This window comes from Carcharodon carcharias, chromosome X (genome assembly GCF_017639515.1).
Source record: "Carcharodon carcharias isolate sCarCar2 chromosome X, sCarCar2.pri, whole genome shotgun sequence".
In the NCBI taxonomy this organism is placed as follows: Eukaryota; Metazoa; Chordata; class Chondrichthyes; order Lamniformes; family Lamnidae; genus Carcharodon; species Carcharodon carcharias.
The window spans coordinates 13,250,647-13,271,485 of record NC_054507.1 but is presented as its reverse complement, the minus strand read 5'-3'; the positions used below and the strand labels follow the sequence as shown (position 1 = coordinate 13,271,485).

The 20,839-nt window shown below is 47.3% G+C and overlaps 1 protein-coding gene across 5 annotated transcripts in view; it reads left to right on the top strand.

Moving 5' to 3' along the window:
* The window catches only part of LOC121273298 (rho guanine nucleotide exchange factor 25-like), a 525,914-nt gene that overhangs the window by 61,033 nt on the left and 444,042 nt on the right, over nt 1-20,839 (top strand). The window lies entirely within an intron of this gene.

The following is a 20,839-nucleotide window of genomic DNA, read 5'->3' as shown; positions in this document are numbered from 1 at the left end:
CAAATACGCCCAGTAAACATACAACACGGGGTTGGATGTAGAGCAAGGCTCCCTCTACACTGTCCCCATGAAACACCCCCAGGACAGGTACAGCACGGGTTTAGATACAGAGTTATGCTTCCTCTACACCATCCCCATGAAACACTCCCAGGGCAGGTACAGCACGGGGTTAGATACAGAGCAAAGCTTCCTCTACACGATCCCCATCAAACACTCACAGGACAGGAACATCATGGAGTTAAACACAGAGTAAAGCGGCCTCTACATTGTCGCCATCAAACACTCCCAGGATGGGTGCAGCACGGGGTTAGATACAGAGTAAATCTCCCTCTATATTGTCCCCATCAAAGACTCCCAGGACAGGTGCAGCACGGGGTTAGATACAGAGTAAATCTCCCTCTACACTGTCCCCATCAAACACTCCCAGGACAGGTACAGCACGGGGTTAGATACAGAGTAAAGCTCCCTCTACACTGTCCCCATCAAAAACACCCAGGGCAGGTACAGCACGGGTAAGATACAGAGAAAAGCTCCCTGTACACTGTCCCCATCAAACACTCCCAGGGCAGGTACAGCACGGGGTAAGATACAGAGAAAAGCTCCCTCTACACCGTCCCCATCAAACACTCCCAGGGCAGGTACAGCACGGGATAGCTACAGAGTAAAGCTCCCTCTACACTGTCCCTATCAAAAACTCCCAGGGCAGGTACAGCAAGGGGTTAGATACAGACTAAAGCTCCCTCTACACTGTCCCCATCAAAAACTCCCAGGACAGGTACAGGATGCGGTTAGATACAGATTAAAGCTCCCTCTACACTGTCCCCATCAAACTTTCCCAGGACAGGTACAGCACGGAGTTAGACACAGAGTAAAGCCGCCCCTACATTATCGCCATCAAACACTCCCAGGACTGGTACAGCACGGTGTTAGATACAGAGTAAAGCTCCCTCTACACTGTCCCCATCAAACACTCCCAGGGTAGGTACAGCACAGGGTTAGATACAGAGAAAAGCTCCCTCTACACTGTCCCCATCAAACACTCCCAGGACAGGTACAGCACGGAGTTAGACACAGAGTAAAGCCGCCTCTACGTTCTCGCCATCAAACACTCCAAGCACGGGTACAGCTCGGGGTTAGATACAGAGAAAAGCTCCCTCTACACTGTCCCCATCAAATACGCTCAGTAAACATACAACACGGGGTTGGATGTAGAGCAAGGCTCCCTCTACACTGTCCCCATGAAACACTCCCAGGGCAGGTACAGCACGGGGTAAGATACAGAGAAAAGCTCCCTCTACACTGTCCCCATCAAACACTCCCAGGGCAGGTACAGCATGGGGTTAGATACAGAGAAAAGCTCCCTCTACACTGTCCCCATCAAACACTCCCAGGACAGGTACAGCACGGGGTTAGATACAGAGTAAAGCTCCCTCTACACTGTCGCCATCAAACACTCCCAGTAAACATACAACACGGGGTTGGATATAGAGCAAGGCTCCCTCTACACTGTCCCCATCAAACATTCCCAGGGCAGGTGCAGCACGGGGTAAGATACAGAGAAAAGCTCCCCCTACACTTTCCCCATCAAACACTCCCAGGGTAGGTACAGCACAGGGTTACACACAGAGTAAAGCTCCCTCTACACTGTCCCCATCAAACACTCCCAGGGCAGGTACAGCACGGGGTTACACACAGAGTAAATCTCCCTCTACACTGTCCCCATCAAAAATTCCCAGGGCAGGTACAGCACGGGGTTAGATACAGAGTAAAGCTCCCTCTACACTGTCCCCATCAAACACTCCCAGGGCAGGTACAGCACGGGGTTAGATACAGAGTAAATCTCCCTCTACACTGTCCCCATCAAACACTCCCAGGGCAGGTACAGCACGGGATTAGATACAGAGTAAAGCTCCCTCTACACTGTCCCCATCAAACACTCCCAGGGCAGGTACAGCACGGAGTTAGATATAGAGTAAAGATCCCTCTACACTGTCCCCATCAAACACTCCCAGGACAGGTACAGCACGGGGTTAGATATAGAGTAAAGCTCCCTCTTCACTGCCCCATCAAATTCGCCCAGCACACATACAACAAGATGTTAAATACAGATTAAGACTCCCTCTGCACTGTCCCGTTCAAACATTCCCGGGACAGCTACAGCACAGCGTAAATTACAGGGTTAAGCTCCCTCTACACTGTCCCCATCGATCTCTTCCAGGACAGGTACAGCACGGGGTTAGATACAGAGAAAAGCTCCCTCTACACTGCCCCATCAAATACTCCCAGTAAACATACAACACGGGGTTGGATATAGAGCAAGGGTCCCTCTACACTGTCCGCATCAAACATTCCCAGGGCAGGTACAGCACGGGGTTAGATACAGAGTAAAGCTCCCTCTACACTGTACCCATCAAACACTCCCAGGGCAGGTACAGCACGGGGTAAGATACAGAGAAAAGCTCCCCCTACACTGTCCCCATCAAACACTCCCAGGGCAGATACAGCACGGGATAAGATACAGGGAAAAGCTCCCTCTACACTGTCCCCATCAAAAACTCCCACGACAGGTACAGCACGGAGTTAGACACAGAGGAAAGCCGCCTCTACGTTCTCGTCATCAAACACTCCAAGCACGGGTACTGCACGGGGTTAGATACAGAGAAAAGCTCCCTCTACACTGCCCCATCAAATACGCCCAGTAAACAAACAACACGGGGTGAATATAGAGCAAGGCTCCCTCTACACTGTCCCCATCAAACACTCCGGGGAGAGGAACAGCACAGGGTTAGAAACCGAGTAAAGGTCCCTCTACACTGTCCCCATCAAACACTCCCAGGACAGGTACAGCACGGGGTAAGATACAGAGAAAAGCTCCCTCTACACTGTCCCCATCAAAAACTCCCAGGACAGGTACAGCACGGGGTTAGATACAGAGTAAAGCTCCCTCTACACTGTCCCTATCAAACACTCCCAGGGTAGGTACAGCACAGGGTTACATACAGAGTAAAGCTCCCTCTACACCGTCCCCATCAAACACTGCCAGGGCAGGTACAGCACGGGGTTAGATACAGAGTAAAGCTCCCTCTACACTGTCCCCATCAAACTTTCCCAGGACAGGTACAGCACGGAGTTAGACACAGAGTAAAGCCGCCCCTACATTATCGCCATCAAACCCTCCCAGGGCAGGTACAGCACGGGGTTAGATACAGAGTAAAGCTCCCTCTATACTGTCCCCATCAAACACTCCCAGGACAGGTACATCACGAGGTTAGATACTGAGAAAAGCTCCCTCTACACTGCCCCATCAAATACTCCCATTAAACATACAACACGGGCTTGGATATAGAGCAAGGCTCCCTCTACACTGTCCCCATCAAACATTCCCAGGGCAGGTACAGCACAGGGTGAGATAGAGAGAAAAGCACCCTCTATACTGTCCCCATCAAACACTCCCAGGGCAGGTACAGCACGGGGTAAGATACAGAGAAAAGCTCCCCCTACACTGTCCCCATCAAACACTCCCAGGGCAGGTACAGCACGGAGTTAGATACAGAGTAAAGCTCCCTCTACACTGTCGCCATCAAACACTCCCAGGACAGGGACAGCATGGGGTTAGATACAGAGTAAAGCTCCCTCTACACTGTCCCCATCAAACACTCCCAGGGCAGGTACAGCACGGGGTTAGATACAGAGTATAGCTCCCTCTACACTGTCCCCATCAAACACTCCCAGGACAGGTACAGCACGGGATTAGACACAGAGTAAAGCTCCCTCTACACTGTCCCCATCAAACACTCCCAGGACAGGTACAGCACGGGGTTAGATACAGAGTATAGCTCCCTCTACACTGTCCCCATCAAACACTCCCAGGACAGGTACATCACGGTGTTGGATACAGAGAAAAGCTCCCTCTACACTGCCCCATCAAATACTCCCAGTAAACATACAACACGGGGTTGGATATAGAGCAAGGCTCCCTCTACACTGTCCCCATCAAACACTCCCAGGACAGGTACAGCACGGGGTTAGATACAGAGTAAAGCTCCTTCTACACTGTCCCCATCAAACACTCCCAGGACAGGTACAGCACGGGGTTAGATACAGAGTAAAGCTCCTTCTACACTGTCCCCATCAAACACTCCCAGGACAGGTACAGCACAGGGTTAGATACAGAGTAAAGCTCCCTCTACACCATCCCCATCAAACACTCCCAGGGCAGGTACAGCACGGGGTAAGATACAGAGAAAAGCTCCCTCTACACTGTCCCCATCAAACACTCCCAGGACAGGTACAGCACAGGGTTAGATACAGAGTAAAACTCCCTCTACACTATCCCTATCAAAAACTCCCAGGGCAGGTACAGCACGGGGTTAGATATAGACTAAAGCTCCCTCGACACTGTCCCCATCAAACATTCCCAGGACAGGTACAGCACGGAGTTAGATACAGAGAAAAGCTCCCTCTACACTGCCCCATCAAATACTCCCAGTAAACATACAACACGGGGTTGGATATAGAGCAAGGCTCCCTCTACACTGTCCCCATCAAACACTCCCAGGACAGGTACAGCACGGGGTTAGATATAGAGTAAAGCTCCCTCTTCACTGCCCCATCAAATTCGCCCAGCACACATACAACAAGATGTTAAATACAGATTAAGACTCCCTCTGCACTGTCCCGTTCAAACATTCCCGGGACAGCTACAGCACAGCGTAAATTACAGGGTTAAGCTCCCTCTACACTGTCCCCATCGATCTCTTCCAGCGCAGGTACAGCACAGGGTTAGATACAGAATGAAGCTCCCTATATACTGTCCCCATCTAACAATCCCAGGACAAGTACAGTATTGGATTAGATACAGAGTATCTCTCCCACTACACTGTGCCCATCAAACACTCCCAGGGCAGGCACAGCACTGGGTTAGGTACAGAGTAAAGCCCCCTCTACACTGTCCCCATCAAACACTCACAGGACAGGTCCAGCACGGGTTTAGATACAGAGTAAAGCTCCCTCTACATTGTCCCCATCAAACACTCACAGGACAGGTACGTTAAGTGGTTTGATACAGAGTAAAGCACCCTCTACACCGTCCGCATCAAACACTCCCAGGGCAGGTACCGCACAGGGTTTGATACAGAGTAAAGCCACCTCTACGTTGTTCCCATCAAACACTCCCAGGGCAGGTACAGTAGGGATTAGATACAGAGTAAAGCTCCCTCTACACTGTCCCCATCAAACACTCCCAGGACAGGTACAGCACGAGGTTACATACAGAGTAAAGCTCCCTCTCCACTGTCCCCATCAACACTCCCAGGACAGGTAAGGCATGAATTACAGACACTAGCCATTCAGTGGTCAGTTGAACTGTGATTCTAAAATTCGGGAAGTATTTAGTTGTGAGGCCAGTCCTAGCAGGAATGGACTTCATACAGGACCCTGTCAACCAACCCGCAGAGCCCTTTAAGCAAATGATTTGCACTGGATTTGAGCACGGGACTCCTGAGGTTTTTCTTAGCTTTAACATAAATCACGCTGGTTGTGAATGGTTTTGCCTGACTTTGCGTGGCTGCAGGCCTGAAATTAGGCCTCTTATTTCAGACAGTAGTGGCTTCTTTCCATTTGCATCTGTGTGTCCTATGAAGTAAATCAGTCTCTGATTGCCATTTTTGGCCAGTGCTTTTTCGGCACAGTTCCATGGGACTGGAATAAGGAAGCCGCCACACGCAAGTGCTAAGGTGGCTTTCGGACCTCGAAGCACCACTGCCTTCTCAAGGGCTATTATGGATGGGCAACAAACGCTGGCCTAGCCGGTGTTTCCCACATCCTGTGAAAGAATTTTTAAAAAACCGACAGCAGGCACCTCAAAGCACAGGAGAAGCTCCACCAGCGATGCCTTCAGAAGATCCTCCAAATCCAGTCACAATGAAGACACACCAACAGCAGAGTCCTCTCCCAGGCTAACTTTCCCAGCATCGAGGCGCCAATCACTCGAAACCAGCTCCGCTGGGCAGGACATGTAGCTCATATGCCAGACACCAGGCTGCCGAAGGCAGTGATGCACTCGGAACACGGTCGAGCAGCAGAGGCCCAGGAGAACAGCGGAAACGCTTTAGCGATGTCCACAAAGCCCCCCTGAAGAGGTCACACATCCCCGCCGACTCATGGGAGACCCTGGCTTGTGACCCACCAAAATGGAGAAGGGTCATTGGGGAAGGTACTGAACACATTGAGAGACTTCATCGGGGGAGGTGCAGAGGTGAAGTCGAGGCGTCGGAGAGTGTGCAGAAATATCCAAACACCTCACCTACCCGACCCTCTAAGCGCCACTTGCCCCATGTGTGGCAGAGTCTGCAGACCATGCATTGGACTGATCAGCCACCTCAGAACCCATCGAACCGGAGTGACTGCAAGTCATCCTGAATCCCAAGGGGCTGCCCAAGAAGAAGGAAGTAGATTCCCAATCCCTGTACGCTTCCTTTTTACAAAAATCATTTTTACATCGAATTTACAGCACAGAAACAGACCCATTCAGCTCAACCGATCCATGCTGGTGTTTCTGCTCCACACAAGCTCCCTCCCACCCTCAACTTCATCTCACCCTGTCAACGTATCCCCCTATTCCTCTCTCCCTCACGTGTTTATCCAGCTTCCCCTTAAATGCATCGATGCTATTCACCTCAACCACTCCCTGTGCTAGTGAGTTCTGGCATCAGCCACACTTGCCGAGGCAGGTTCGAGGTGAGCAGAGCTACTCACCTGCCCTCCTAGCTCCCCGCCCTACCCCCTCTCCACCCCACCCCACCCTCCCCCCCTTCCCACCCCACCCTCCCCACTCCCCATCCCACCCTCCCCCCTCCCATGAGGCTGGCAGCCAATAGGGTCATTAAGAACCTTGACATCCACAGTTCACGGAGGCTGACCGGGATTTTCCAGTTGACCTCCCCGGCTTCCTGATGGAAGAAGGGCCAGTTGAGCTCCCTGGAGATAAGCACCCAGCAGCAGGCCGGGGAGTCAGTGTTCCAGGCAGGCCTGCCTGGGCGTGGGTGAAGCCAAAGGCCACATTGCAGAGTGACTCCACCCCACCCTCAACCACTGCCACAGCTTATTCTGTTTTTTATTTAACCTTTGACGCACCGTCTGAGTTACTTACCCTCTTCTGCAGGCTGCTGCTCCTCCCAAACTGCTGGGCCTCTGATTGGCCCTCCAACTTTGGGAGTCGACCTGGTCCTTAATTGGGCCAGGGGACCTGTCTCCATGCCAATTAAGGGGACACCTCCATGAAAAATTCCAAAATAGTGACTGTTTCCCCCCTCTGGGGGTAGGTTGGGGACTCAGAAACAGTTTCCCATCCCCCAACAAGTCTGCACAATAGATTGTTCCGGACCGGCAGCTTTCGGGCTAAGCAAACTGGCATTTCCAGCACAGCACTAGAAGCACCCCGGAGCGCATTTTGGGAATTCTGACGCAGAGGTCAATGTACTTGGGCCCGGATTTCAACCCGGCCATTTGCAGATCGCGTGAGGCGGGGTGACTTCAGCACCTGAATATCCTGTGCCCGGACTTGCTAACCTACTCGTAGGGAAGGCCAAAATGTGGTTATAGCAGAGAATTGGGGCGTTGGGAAAATGGTATAGCCAGCGAGATTCCAGTCTGTAGCACCCGGGGCAAAATGGCAATTAAACAGACACTTGCCCTTTAAATCGCACTATAGAAGCCCTATAATAGTTTTCTTTATACGTGGTTTAACAGGGTACATATTTCAAGAATCACTTTGATTTACGGGCCTGTGTAAATATTTTAAAGATATTTTTGGGCAACTGAATAGACCAAAATAGCAGAGGTCTTTTTTTTCCCCAAGTGCCTTTTCAATATAGCAAGCAGTGCCCCCAGAATGTACAATGGACCCGTTCACTCCATTTCTGTCTGTCCCTGTTCAGAGCACAGTTTGATTGAGTGTATAAGAGCTTCAGAAGTTTTTCTTTTATTAAAAAAGTGGGAGGAGTGCCCAGTTTCCATTGCAATTTACGACCCACGAGCAAAATCATGGGAACAGATGGTTTAAGTACATGAACTTCCGGAACATTTGATTTTGACTCGCCCAGTCACTCACAACTGGCCTGCAATCATGATCGTTTCCTGGCTCTCTGGTTTAATGAGTCACTTAAAACCAGAATAAATTCCGCCAAGTTCATTAATTCATCTGCTGCTTGTGTGACATTTGTGGATTTCTAAAATATTCTTTCACAGGGTGTGGGCGTCACTGGCTGGGCCAGCATTTATTGCCCATGCCTAATTGCCCCTTGAGAAGGTGGTGGTGAGCTGCCTTCTTGAACCGCTGCAGTCCATGTGGTGTAGGTACACCCACAGTGCTGTTAGGGAGAGAGTTCCAGGATTTTGACCTAGCGACAGTGAAGGAACGGCCGATATATTTCCAAATCAGGATGGTGAGTGACTTGGAGGGGAACTTGCAGGTGGTGGTGTTCCCATGTGTCTGCTGCACTTGTCCTTCAAGGTGTTAGAGGTCACGGGTTAGAAAGGTACTGTCTAAGGAGGCTTGGTGAGTTCCTGCAGTGCAGCTTATAGATGGTACACACTGCTGATACTGTGCATCAGTGGTGGAGGGAGTGAATGTTTAAGTTGATGAATGGGATACCGATCAAGTGGGCTGCTTTGTCCTGGATGGTGTTGAGCTTCATGAGTGTTGTGGGAGCTGCACTCATCCAGGCAAGTGGGGAGTATTCCATCACACACCTGACTTGTGCCTTGTAGATGGTGGACAGGCTTTGGGGAGTCAGGAGGTGATTTAAGCGCCTCAGGATTCCTAGCCTCTGACCTGCTCTTGTAGCCACAGTATTTATATGGCTAGTCCAGTTCAGTTTCTGGTCAATGGTAACCCCCAGGATGTTGATAGTGGGGGATTCAGTGATGGTAATGCCATTGAATGTCAAGGGGCGATGCTTAGATTCTCTCTTGTTGGAGATGCTCATTGCCTGGCACTTGTATGTTGTAAATGTCACTTACCACTTATCAGTCCAAGCCTAAATGTTGGCCAGATCTTGCTGCATTTGGACATGGACTGCTTCAGTATCTGAGGAGTCGCGAATGGTGCTGAACGTTGTGCAATCATCAGTGAACATCCCCACTTCTGACCTTATGATGGAAGGAAGGTCGTTGATGAAGCAGCTGAAGATGGTTAGGCCAAGGACACTACCCTGAGGAACTCCTGCAGTGATGTCCTGGAGCTGAGATAACTGACCTCCAACAACCACAACCATCTTCCTTTGTGCTAGGTATGACTCCAACCAGTGGAGAGTTTTCTCCCTGATTCCCATTGATTGCAATCTTTGCCAGGGCTCCTTGATGCCACACTCGGTCAAATGCTAGCTCAATAGAACGGGAGAACAGCCCGATTCAGTGGCCAGACTTGGCACGTAGCAGCAACCTCTATAAAGGAGCATTGTGATCTGACTGTTGCTGGGGAAGAGTATGGGACATCCCTGATTTCCATCGCTCCACCATTAGTGGCTGTGCTTTCAGCTGCCTGGGTCCTAAGCTCAGGAATTCCATCTTTAAACCTCTCTGCCTCTCTCGCTGCCTTTAAGACATTTTATTTTCTTCTGTTTGTTCTTGGGATGTGGGTGTCGTTGGCTGGGCCCAGCATTTATTGCCCTTCCCTAGTTACCCTTGAGAAGGTGATGGGTGAGCTGCCTTCTTGAGCTGCTGCAGTCCATGTGGTGTCGGTACACCCACAGTGCTGTTATGGGAATCATTATGGTTTCAGCTCTGCCTGCATTTTTGTGGGATATGTGGAACATTCTTTGTTTCAATCCTGCTCAGGCCCCCTCCCCCACCTCTTTTTCTGGCACATTGTTGACTATGTCAGTGCCATTTTCTGCTCTCGCCCTGAATTGGAAAATTGGAACTTTGTTTCCAATTTCCACCCTTCTCTCACCTTCACATGGTCTATCTCTGACTCTTCCCTTAATCCCTCAACATTTCTTTCTCCATTTTTGGGGATAAGCTATCCACTAATATTCACCATAAGCTCACTAACTCCCACAGCTGCAGTGGCTGCACTTCCTTACTTTCTCCCGGTTTCTCCATGGCATCTGTTCTGAATGATGCAAACTTCCATACAAGTGCTTCTGATATGTCTTCCTTGTCCCACAACTGAGCATTCTCCTGACTCTGATAGACAGAACCCCCACATCCGTTCCATTTCCACCACTCCTGCTCTCACCCCTCGTCCTCACTTTCCACCCCACCAGCCTCCACATTCAATGGATTATTCTCCACTATTTCCAACATCTTCCCCTGCCCTCCCCCTTCGGCGTTTCAAAGGAACTGTACACTCCGTGATACCATAGTCCACTCCTCAATTACCCCCAACACCCCCTCCTCTTCCCATGGCACACTTTCCCATGCAAGCTCAGGAGATGCAACACCTGCAATTTTATCTGTTCCCTTCCCACCTTCCAAGGCCCCAAACACTCCTTCCAGGGGAAACAACGATTTGTGTATACTTCTTTCAATCTAGTCTACAGCATTTATTACTCACAATGTGCTGTCCTCTACGCCGGGGTGACCGCTTTGTGGAACAACTCCGTTCAAGCGTGACCCTGAGCTCCCTGCCGCTTGTCATTTTAAATCTCCACCTTGCTCCCGCTCTGTCCTCTCTGTTTCCAGCCTTCTGCAATGTTCCAACGAAGCTCAATCTACCCATTAGGCACTTCACAGCTTTCCGGACTCTGCACTGAGTTCACCAATTTCAGATCATAGCTTTTGCCCCCATTTTGTTTTGTGACTTTTGGTTTTGGATGGCAGTTCTGCGTAATGGTCTGCTTCCCCATTTTCACCTCCCCTAGACACAGGATTAACTCTTTATTTGTCCCATTACCATCTCCTTTTGCCTTGGAGCATAACATGGAAAAATGTGAGGTTGTCCACTTTGGCAGGAAGAATAAAAAAGCAGAATATTATTTAAATGGAGAAAGACTTGCAGTATGCTGTGGTGCAGCACGATCTGGGTGTCCTTGTACACGAATCACAAAAAGCTAGCATGCCAGGTACAGATTAAGAAGGCAAATAAATGGCCTTTATTGCAGGGAAATGGAATATAAAAGTAGGGAATTGTACGGGGCATTGTTAGACCACACCGAGAGCACTGCATACAGTTTTGGTCTCCTTATCTAAGAAGGGATATGCTCGCATTGAAGGGGCTATCTTAAGTGGAAAAACTGAACAGGCTGGGCCTGTATCCATTGGAGTTTAGAAGAATGAGAGGTGATCTTATTGAAACATAAGATCCTGAGGGGACTTGACAGGGTAGATGCTGAGAGGGTGTTTGCCCCTTGTGGGGAATCTAGAACCAGGGGCACAGTTTAAATATAAGGGGTCACCCACTTAAGACGGAGATGAGGAAGAATTTCTTCCCTCAGAGGGTTGTTAGTCTTTGGAATTCTTTATCACAGAGAGCAGTAGAAGGTGGGTCATTGAATATATTCAAGGCTGAGTTAGACAGGTTTTCGATCGGCAAGGGAGTCAAGGGTTATGAGGGGCAGACAGGAATGTGGAGTTGAGACCACAACCAGATCAGCCATGATCTTATGGCAAGCAAGCTCAAGAGGCCAAATGGCCTGCGCCTGCTCCTATTTCTTGCGTTCACCATCATTTTTCTTGTTATTTAATCTCTCCTGCCTTCCGCTCTATCACAGGCCTTGCCTTTTGTTCTATCCTCCTCTCCCACCTTTCCTCCTTCCCCTGCCGCTGTACTTGCTTAAAACCTGTCCCATCTCTAACTTTTTCCAGCTCTGTTGTAAGGTCATTGACCTGAAACATGGGGCTGAATCTACTGGCTGGTGTGCGGGTGGAGGAACCCACACGTCAGCGCTTAAAAGTGTTGCGCTCGAGCGTTCCGATGTCAGCTCGCGGCATTGCGATATTTCGGTCGGTGGGCGCGCTCAGCAGCGGGACCTTCACCCACCATTAATTAACGGCCTCGTTAAGGCCATTGAGTGACCAATCGACCAGGATTTTGAGGAGCCCGTGCGAGCTTTGGCTCGGCTCATCCAGTAGCGGGATGAGGTTTGATATCGGAATTAAAAATGTGTAATAAAGTTTTTGTGTACTTTATTACCATGTCCCATCTCGTGTGACATTTTCACACGAGGGGGACATGTTAATGATTTTTTTTATTGTTCTATTTTTATTCTTTCACAGCCTTTCAGCGATCTCCCTGAGGCAGCACTTAGCCTCAGGGAGATGCGTGAAAGAGCGGACTCTCGCACTTGGGGAAACCCCACCCGCCCGCACAGGGAGGCCCGCCCACGTAAAATGGCGGCTGGGCCCGTTTTGGTGGCGGCGATCAGCTGCACACCCGCCTCCAAGTCGGTCGGGTAAGCCCGCCCACCAAGGGCAAAATTCTGCCCATTAACTCAGTTTCTCTCCTCATAGATACTGCCAGACCTGCTGAGCATTTCCAGCATTTTCTGACTTTATCTCGGATTTCCAGCAGCTTCAGTATTTTGCTTTGGTGCTAATATCTCCTTGGATGACTCAGCGTTAAATTTTGTTTGTGCTCCTGTGAAGCATTTTGGGGACATTTTACTATATTAAAGGTGCTTTTAAAATGCAAATTGTTGTTGTAAGGAAGCAAGAAGTGTGACTGTTTGTCGCTGAACATTGTTCCAGTTGCTCAGAGGACCTGATAGAAGTCCCAGAAAAAATTGCATGACTCAAAGAAAGAACTTTGCATTGATATAGCGCCAATGTTCCTTCTAAGCTGTGCAGGTGCGCAGAAATCAGGAGTGTGCCGTGCAGGGGGACAAACAGGCTGCTCACAAGCAGCGATCCCTTTAAGACGCATGACTGCGCAGCAATCTTAAAGGGGCTGCGCAGTTCAAGATATGGGCCATGTGCTGTCAAGGAAAATCAGGGGGAACGTTGCATAGTGTCTTCCATAACCTCAGGACATTGCAGAATGTTTTATAGTCAATGAGGTACTTTTGAAGTGCAGCCACTGTTGCAATTTAGGAAAAGCAGCAGCCAATTTGTGCACAGCAAGCTCCCACAAAATGCAATGTGATCATGACTGAATCAGCTGATTTTGTGATGTTGGCTAAGGGATAAATATTGGCCAGGACACCGAGGATAACTCCCCTACTCTTCTTTGTAATAGTGCCGTGGGATCGTTTATGTCCACCTGAGAGGGCAGGTGGTTTAATGTCTCATCTGAAAGACTGCACCACCGACATTGCAGCACTCCCTCAGTACTGCCTCAGTTTTGAACTAAGCCACAGCTGATACCTTGGTCAGACCTAAAGGAACAGCCTGAATATGGCTGTGAAGTTCAAGAACAGAGCATAAATGAACCTGAAGCAACTTAGTAATTAATGATTGATATAGTAAAGACTCTCACTGTTGCTATGGTCACATAAGAGTCCAAACTCCAACATGTAGCCATGGCCCACTTCAACTTGCAACCACGAGGAAGAGATTTTGAGACCAGTGATGGTAGGGGACGGGGGTGTATGATGAATTAGAATGAATAGAAGCAGTGTGAAGCAGGCACTTGCTACCTATGACAGCTGTGGTTCAGTGGGTAGCACCCTTGCTTCTGATTCTGAAGGTTGAGTATTCAAGTTCTGCTGGAGCAGATAATCTAGACTGGTGCTCTAATGCAGCACTGAGGGAGTGTTGGGATGGGATTTCAAACTGAGGCCCAGTATGTGCTTTCAGGTGGCCTATTCTGAAGACCAGGGGAGTTATTTCCAAGCATCCTGGGCAATATTTCTCTCTCAGTCAACACCACTACAACAGATGACCTGATCGTGATTCCATTGCTGTTTGTGGGATCTTGCTGTGCGCAAATAGGCTGCCGTGTTTCTTACATTACAGCAGCGGCTACACTTTAGCAGTGCTTCATTGGTTATAAAGCGCTGTGGGGCAGCCTGAGGTCTTGAAAGGTACTGTAAAAATGCTCTTTTTCTTCCTACGTTGGCAGGATATGCCATCCTGCAGAAGTGAGTGTGGCTGCCTCAGAAAGCAATGGGTCCACAGTGACTGCAGCAGCAAGATCTCTGGTGTTGATCTGAGTCAATCAGAGTTAGTCACAGAGGCAGGTACCTGGTCTCCTTTATGTCCTACCACCAACAAAATGGTCTTTGCACAAAGATGAATGGTTTAATTGTCTCATAATGGAAGCAATTATTTTAGATGGGCAGAGGGGAGCTCAGTCTAAATACTTGTGGGTCTTGGCCCCAGTCCTTGTGGGACCAAGCCATTCGGACCAGAAGGTCTCTGGTTGGATCCCCATCATCGTGGAGAATTAGCTATGGCAGTGGTAGTGCCCTTATACTTGACCCCAGCGCCATTGGACCAAGAAGGAGATGGAAGCCAACCTAAATCAACTCCTGATCACTATCCAGTGAGCCCTGCTTGGAAATATCCATGTGTGGACACCCCAGTTGTTGCCTCCATCCCAGTTGTCCAAAGTGCCAACCATGCCGACACTTTATCATGAAGAGTTTCCACTGTTTTCTGCTGGAGCTGGAGACAGAACTTCTCCGCTAGAAGAATCTCATTGTCGGCCTCGTAATCTTTCAATCAATGTTTCAATGTGAGACAGCAGTGAGTGCGCCTGTATTTCACAAAACATGAGTACAACTTCGTAATATTTCCACTCGAAGTTTCTAACACTTGACTCAAGGACCGGTATACGTTGGACAGAATGAGGGCAAGGACAGCTAAACTTCTTCCAAGCATGAAAGGAATGACCTGTTGGGGAAGATAAATGAAATGGAAGGTCTTTCAGGCTATAGAGAAGGTTAAAAAAGGAGCCCACTGAGATGTACAAAGCATTAAATAAGGTAGATAAACTGCACTTAGAATATTACTTCAAATTAGACAAGGTTAAGGATAAATAAGAAGTCAATTCAAAAGCATTTCTTTACACAATGGGTGATGTACAGAATAATGTGCCAGACGAAGTGATGAAGACAAATCCATGAAGGAAATTCAGACTGTGGTTTGATACTAGGCTGGGAGAGTTGGGGCATGAGAGGAAAGAGCTTCAATGGCACTCAAAGCCTATATTCACCCTTGGCTGTTTCTCCATAATTTTGGGTGTTTTGTATAGAGTTTCCTCTCCCCTTCTTTGGTCAGCCTGTGATACGACTCATTTGCAGAGGCTCTCATAGGAGAACAGGCAACCCACCCCCAGGCTCCAGCTGATACTGCTCAAAAGTGGCTCCTAGAACAACCCAAGGGTCAAGGCGGCCTCTCCCTCCAGCTGTTCCCTCCTCCCTCGTGAAGGCGCACTTGGTCTATCACTCAGCACTTCCCCGTGGCAGACCAGCTGAGATCAGAATCTCGTTCTAGCACTCCTTTGCACAGAGTGTGAGGGAGCCTCTTTTGAAACAGATGTATCATTCCTTAAACTTTGAACATCAGAAGATCTCTTTGTTTTTCTTATAGTCTGTTTATGTGACAATTTAAGGGAAAATTCAATGTCTGGTATACATTAGGTCTGTAACCGAATCGAAGGCTTGAGCTGACAAATGTAAGGTTCCCGCTCAGGTTTTCTAATGCTACCTGAACTCCGTGATTGAGTTAGTGGCTTTAACTGAACTAAAGGTGCTTATTGTCCTCTGTTAATATCCTGACACTGGTTCTGCCTAATCCTGACTGCAAACATATGATCTTGAATTATCCCATCTGTTGTCAGTAATACCTTACTTAATGCCACAAAATTACTTTAAGCAGAAAGATTAGTTGTTTTTATTAAAATATCTCAGATGGATACTCAACAGCCAAGCTATCTCCTGCTAGAGTGCTTATGAAGTGAACAAGGACTGGCTATTGCAGTAGGTTGTACATACTGGTGCTCTGAATGGCCCTTTTTTTCCCTTCTAAACTCACCCCACCCCAACGTGCTTAATATATTTCAACAAGACTCGTACCAGTCTGCTACCATCACTCATTCCTCCCAAGATCTCAGAATCACAGAGCAAGCCCATTCCTTCCTCAAAGTTCTCTTCATCCACAATTTTCAAGCTCAGCGTTTAATAATTCTCTTCACTGGCCCCGCATTCTCTCCTACACATTTCAACCATGGAGGTGGTCTCTGCAATGGGTCTGGGCCTTCATCAGGATGGATTATTTGTGAGTGAGTTTTCATTCCACATCCAAGATGGCAGAGAGCAACTCCCTGCTCCTTTTTGAAGGATCTGATCACATCCTAATTATCCTTAGATTTCAGTTGTGATTATATAATTGTGTCAGGTTGATTGGGAGTCCTACCTACACACATACACACACACACAAAGTAACCATTCTTTCTGCCCCTTGCCTCCCCTTCCTGCACATGCATCGAGTCAGTTCATTCACACCACCAGCCTACTAAGTAAACTAGGAAAGAAAATGACACTTTGAAAAGTCATAGACTTTCCAATTGTAAATTGATTTTCACCAATCCTCAAACATCTCCATCCTCAACAATGATGGAGCCCAGCATGTGAGTGCAAGAGGCAAGGCTAGAGCTCAGCCAAGCATTCATAATCAGATTTTATTGTACAATTGTGTCAACAAAGCTTCCAGAGCTGACTACATTAAAGCCTTTGAAGTAGTGGAACAAATGGCCATCTGTTGCATTGCTTCAAAAGCTGAATAGACGGCTGACCTGTCATTCAATGAAAAGATCAAAGTACAGAGTGCAATTGACACAATAAAATCTGAATCTCAATACTGTTCAATGTAGAAGAGCACTTTATCCACTGCATAAATTAATCTAATGCATCTGAAGACTTTTCCACTTTCACAATGCTGGTCAATTTAATACTCATTTGCCTTTTCTAAACAAACCCTATCATCAATCACTGCATTAAAACCTACCTACTTCACATGTCATAATGTAGTGTTGTATGGTAAGTTAAGTTAGCAACACCTTTTAAACTTACCTGTCAAAAAGTTCCTGACTCCAGCACAGGCTTCCCTCAGAGTTCACGATGCCTTTGAGGTGGGATGAACCACATCTCCTTCAGAAGTTGGCCTGACTCCATGAAAATTCTGGGGTGGTCTGAAATCACCACCCCTGTAATGGAGCTACCAGCATTGAGATTGCTGCTCACGCCCTTATCCTGTGCCCTTAAAAATGCCACACAATGGGAATGGGGGAGGGAATCTTGGAATCGGGTCCTGCCCAGCTCTTTCTCCCACTGCCTGATGTGGGGCAAACCTGCATCGGGACATCAAAATTCAGCCCCAAGTCTCATTCACCCATCACCTCTGTGCTTGCTGATGTACGTATGCTCCCAGTCCAGAAATAGGTTGATTTTAAAAGTCTCATTCTGCTGTTCAAATGTCTCCATGGCATTGCCCTCCTTATCTCTAATCTCCTCCATCCATGCAATCCTCCAAAACCTCAATGTTCTCCCAACTCTGGCATCCTGTGCATCCCCCGCTCCCACTGCCACACCATTGGCAGCCGTGCCTTCAGCTGCCTAGGCCCTAAGCTCTGGAATTCCCTCCCTGAAACTCTCTACCTCTCTCTCCTCCTTTAATACCCTCTTTAAAACTAACTTCTTTGACCAGGTTTTTGGTTCCACTGGGGCTCGTTGTCATAAGGAAGCTACAAAAAGGTACTGATAGGTTAAGTGAGTGGGCAAAGATCTGGCAACTGGAGTATAATGTAGGGGAAATGTGAAATTGTCCATTTTGGCAGGAAGAATAAAAAAGAAGCTTATTATCTAAATGGTGAGAGATTGTAGAGCTCTGAGATGCAGAGGGATCTGGGTATCCTAGTGCATGAATTGCAAAAGGTTAGTATGCAGGTACAGCAAGTAATTAGGAAAGGTAATAGAATGTTATCATTTATTGTGAGGGGAATTGAATACAAAAGTAGGGACGCTATGCTTCAATTATACAGAGCACTAGTGAGACCACATCTGGAGCACTGTGTACATTATTGGTTTCCTTATTTAAGGAAGGATGTAAATGCGTTGGAAGCAGTTCAGAGAAGGTTTACCAGACTAATACCAGGAATGGGTGGGTTGTCTTATGAGGAAAGGTTGGACAGACTAGGCTCGTATCCGCTGGAGTTTAGTAGGGTAAGAGGTGACTTGATTGAAACAAAAAAGATCCTGAGGGGTCTTGACAGGGTGGATGTGGAGAGGGTGTTTCCTCTTGTGGGAGAATCGAGAGCTCGGGGTCACTGTTTAAAAATAAGGGGTCGCTCATTTAAAACAGATGAGGAGAATTTTTTTTCCCCTCAGTGGTGGAGGCAGAATCTTTGAATATTTTTAAGGCAGAGGTAGATAGATTCTTCATTAACAAGGAGATGAAATGTTATCAGAGGTAGGCGGGAATGTGGAGTTGAGATTAAAATCAGATCAACCATGATTTTATAGAATGGTGGAGCAGGCTCGAAGGGCTGAGTGGCCTACTCCTGTATCTAATTTGTATGTTCATAAGTATGTTCGTATAATGCTCCTGTGAAGTGCCTTGAGATATTTGTTGTTGAGGCACTGAAAGGCTGAATGATAAGTAACTGGTACATAGACTATTGGGAATCAATAGTAAGTTATTTGCTTATATAAAATGGGATTGAAAGGAAATTGATTGGGATGTAGGTTAATGGGAATTCTGGAAGGTAATTGACACATAGTGATAGCGAATAGGTTGTAATGAGTATATTGAGGTTCTCTCTTTGAATAAAGAATATATTATCTAGATTTAGTTGTGTTATGTTTTATTCATAAGATTATAAACAACAAGAGCAATCAACTAAGGGAATTGTACAATTCACGTGGTGTAAGAAATAGAAAGCTTTATAGATGATAACTGGTCTCTTCCACTTGAAAGATGACATATAAACTGTGGTAAGATCAACCAGAGCTGCCAAAACACAAAATATGCAACTTGTAACTGCTTTATGTAGTCACATAGAAAGGAATGTAACTAACATAGCACCCGAACCTTTGTATTTTTTCCACATGCATCTGTGGCCACAATGTTTTTTGTTAACTTAGCATTAAGCCCTGAAAATATTTCAGTCCAAATGCAACAGAAATCATGAGTGATCTGTTAATGAGTCAGTAAGTGGAAAAGTGTCCCCTTCTGAAATTTCAGTGCATAAAGAAATTGTCCAGTGCTTTACTGAGCAATACTGCCCAGAAGATTCTAAGCTTAATTCCTCTGTAACTTGTGGCACCTGCATCTATAAGCCAGTAGGTCGTGGGTTCAGGTCCCACTCTAAAGACTTGAGCACATAATCCAGGCTGACACACCTGCACAGTATACATGTTGTGATATGATGTGCATGCACCTTTATCGGAGCATATCTTAGACTACTGTCAATCACTACCACTGACACAGGATATGATGTATTAGTCTAATTAACTTATAGTTAAACTGCAATTAGCCAGAGTGGAGATTATAATACTTAGTCTCCCAGTTAAATCTATCTATGTATAGTCTTATCCTCAAATAAAGAACCCACATTATTGTTTCATCAATCCTTGTGTATGATTGATAGGTTTACATCGAAGAGAAGAAGAATATAACACTGCACTGTCAGAGGTGCTGTCTTTCAGAAGCGATCCAAGGCCCTGTCTGCCCTCTCAGGTGGGCATAAAAGATCACATGGCACTATTCCAAATACAGCAAAGGACCCCTCATATGAACGTACGAATTCGGAGCAGGAGTAGGTTATTCAGCCTCTCCAGCCTGCTCCGCCATTCGATAAGATGGCTGATCTGATTATGGCCTCAACATCAACTTTCCTCTACCCCTGATAACCTTTGGCTCTCTTGTCAATCAAAAATCTAACTCAGCCTTAAAAATATTCAATGACTCTGCCTCCACTGCTCTCTAAGGAAGAGAATTCCACAGACCAATAGCCCTCTGAGAGAAACGAAATTCTCCACATCTCCAAATTAAGTGGGAGACCCCTTATTTTTAAACTGTGTCCCCTAATTCTGGTGTCTGGCACAAGGGGAGACATCGATCCTTGGTGTTCTGGTCAGTATTTATTCATGAAAGGAACGATTTAAGTGTAAGTCATTTTTATTCCGCGCTGCTCAGTGATCGCAGCTGGATCAGAATTCAGGGTGCTTCAATCGATCTCAGCACTCCTGGTCTGGGGGATTAAAAGGTTCGGTAAGAGGTCCCTACTCCTGATTGTTAACACAATTGGAAAGAGTGCTTGGGTGCATTCTGGGTAAGGACAAGCTTTGGATGAGATGCTCGGCATAGAAAAGAAAGGCTTGCATTTCTTATAGTGCCTTTTGTGACTTCGGCCATCCCAGAGCGCTTTACACCTTATGAAGTGCGTGTTGTAACGTGGGAAATGTGGCAACCAATTTTGTACACAGCAAGATCCCACAAACAGCAACATGATAATGACCAGATAATCTGTTTTTTGTGATGCTATTTGCAGGATAAATATTGGTTGGGATATCAGGGAGAACTCCCTTGCTTTGTTCAAAGTAACACCTTGGGGTTTTCTCTATCCACTTTAGGGAGTAGGTGGGGCCTCAGTTTAATATCCCATCTGAATGGTAGCACCTCCAACAGTCCAGCACTCGCTCAGTACTGAACTAGAATGTCAGTCTGGACTTTTGTTCTTAAGTGGGCCTTGAACTCACAAGCCTCTTACTTCAAAGGTAAGAGCACTACCCATTGAGCCATGGCAGACACTAACACAATAACGTTCCCGGGCTCCTATTTGAAGGATGCTCATATGACTAAGCAACTGGCTGGTATCTAGTACTCATGGAACTGTACCCCAGCAAGAGTACCCTCAGGAGAGGAGGGGAAAAAAAGTCAGGGCAAATCCTTTTGA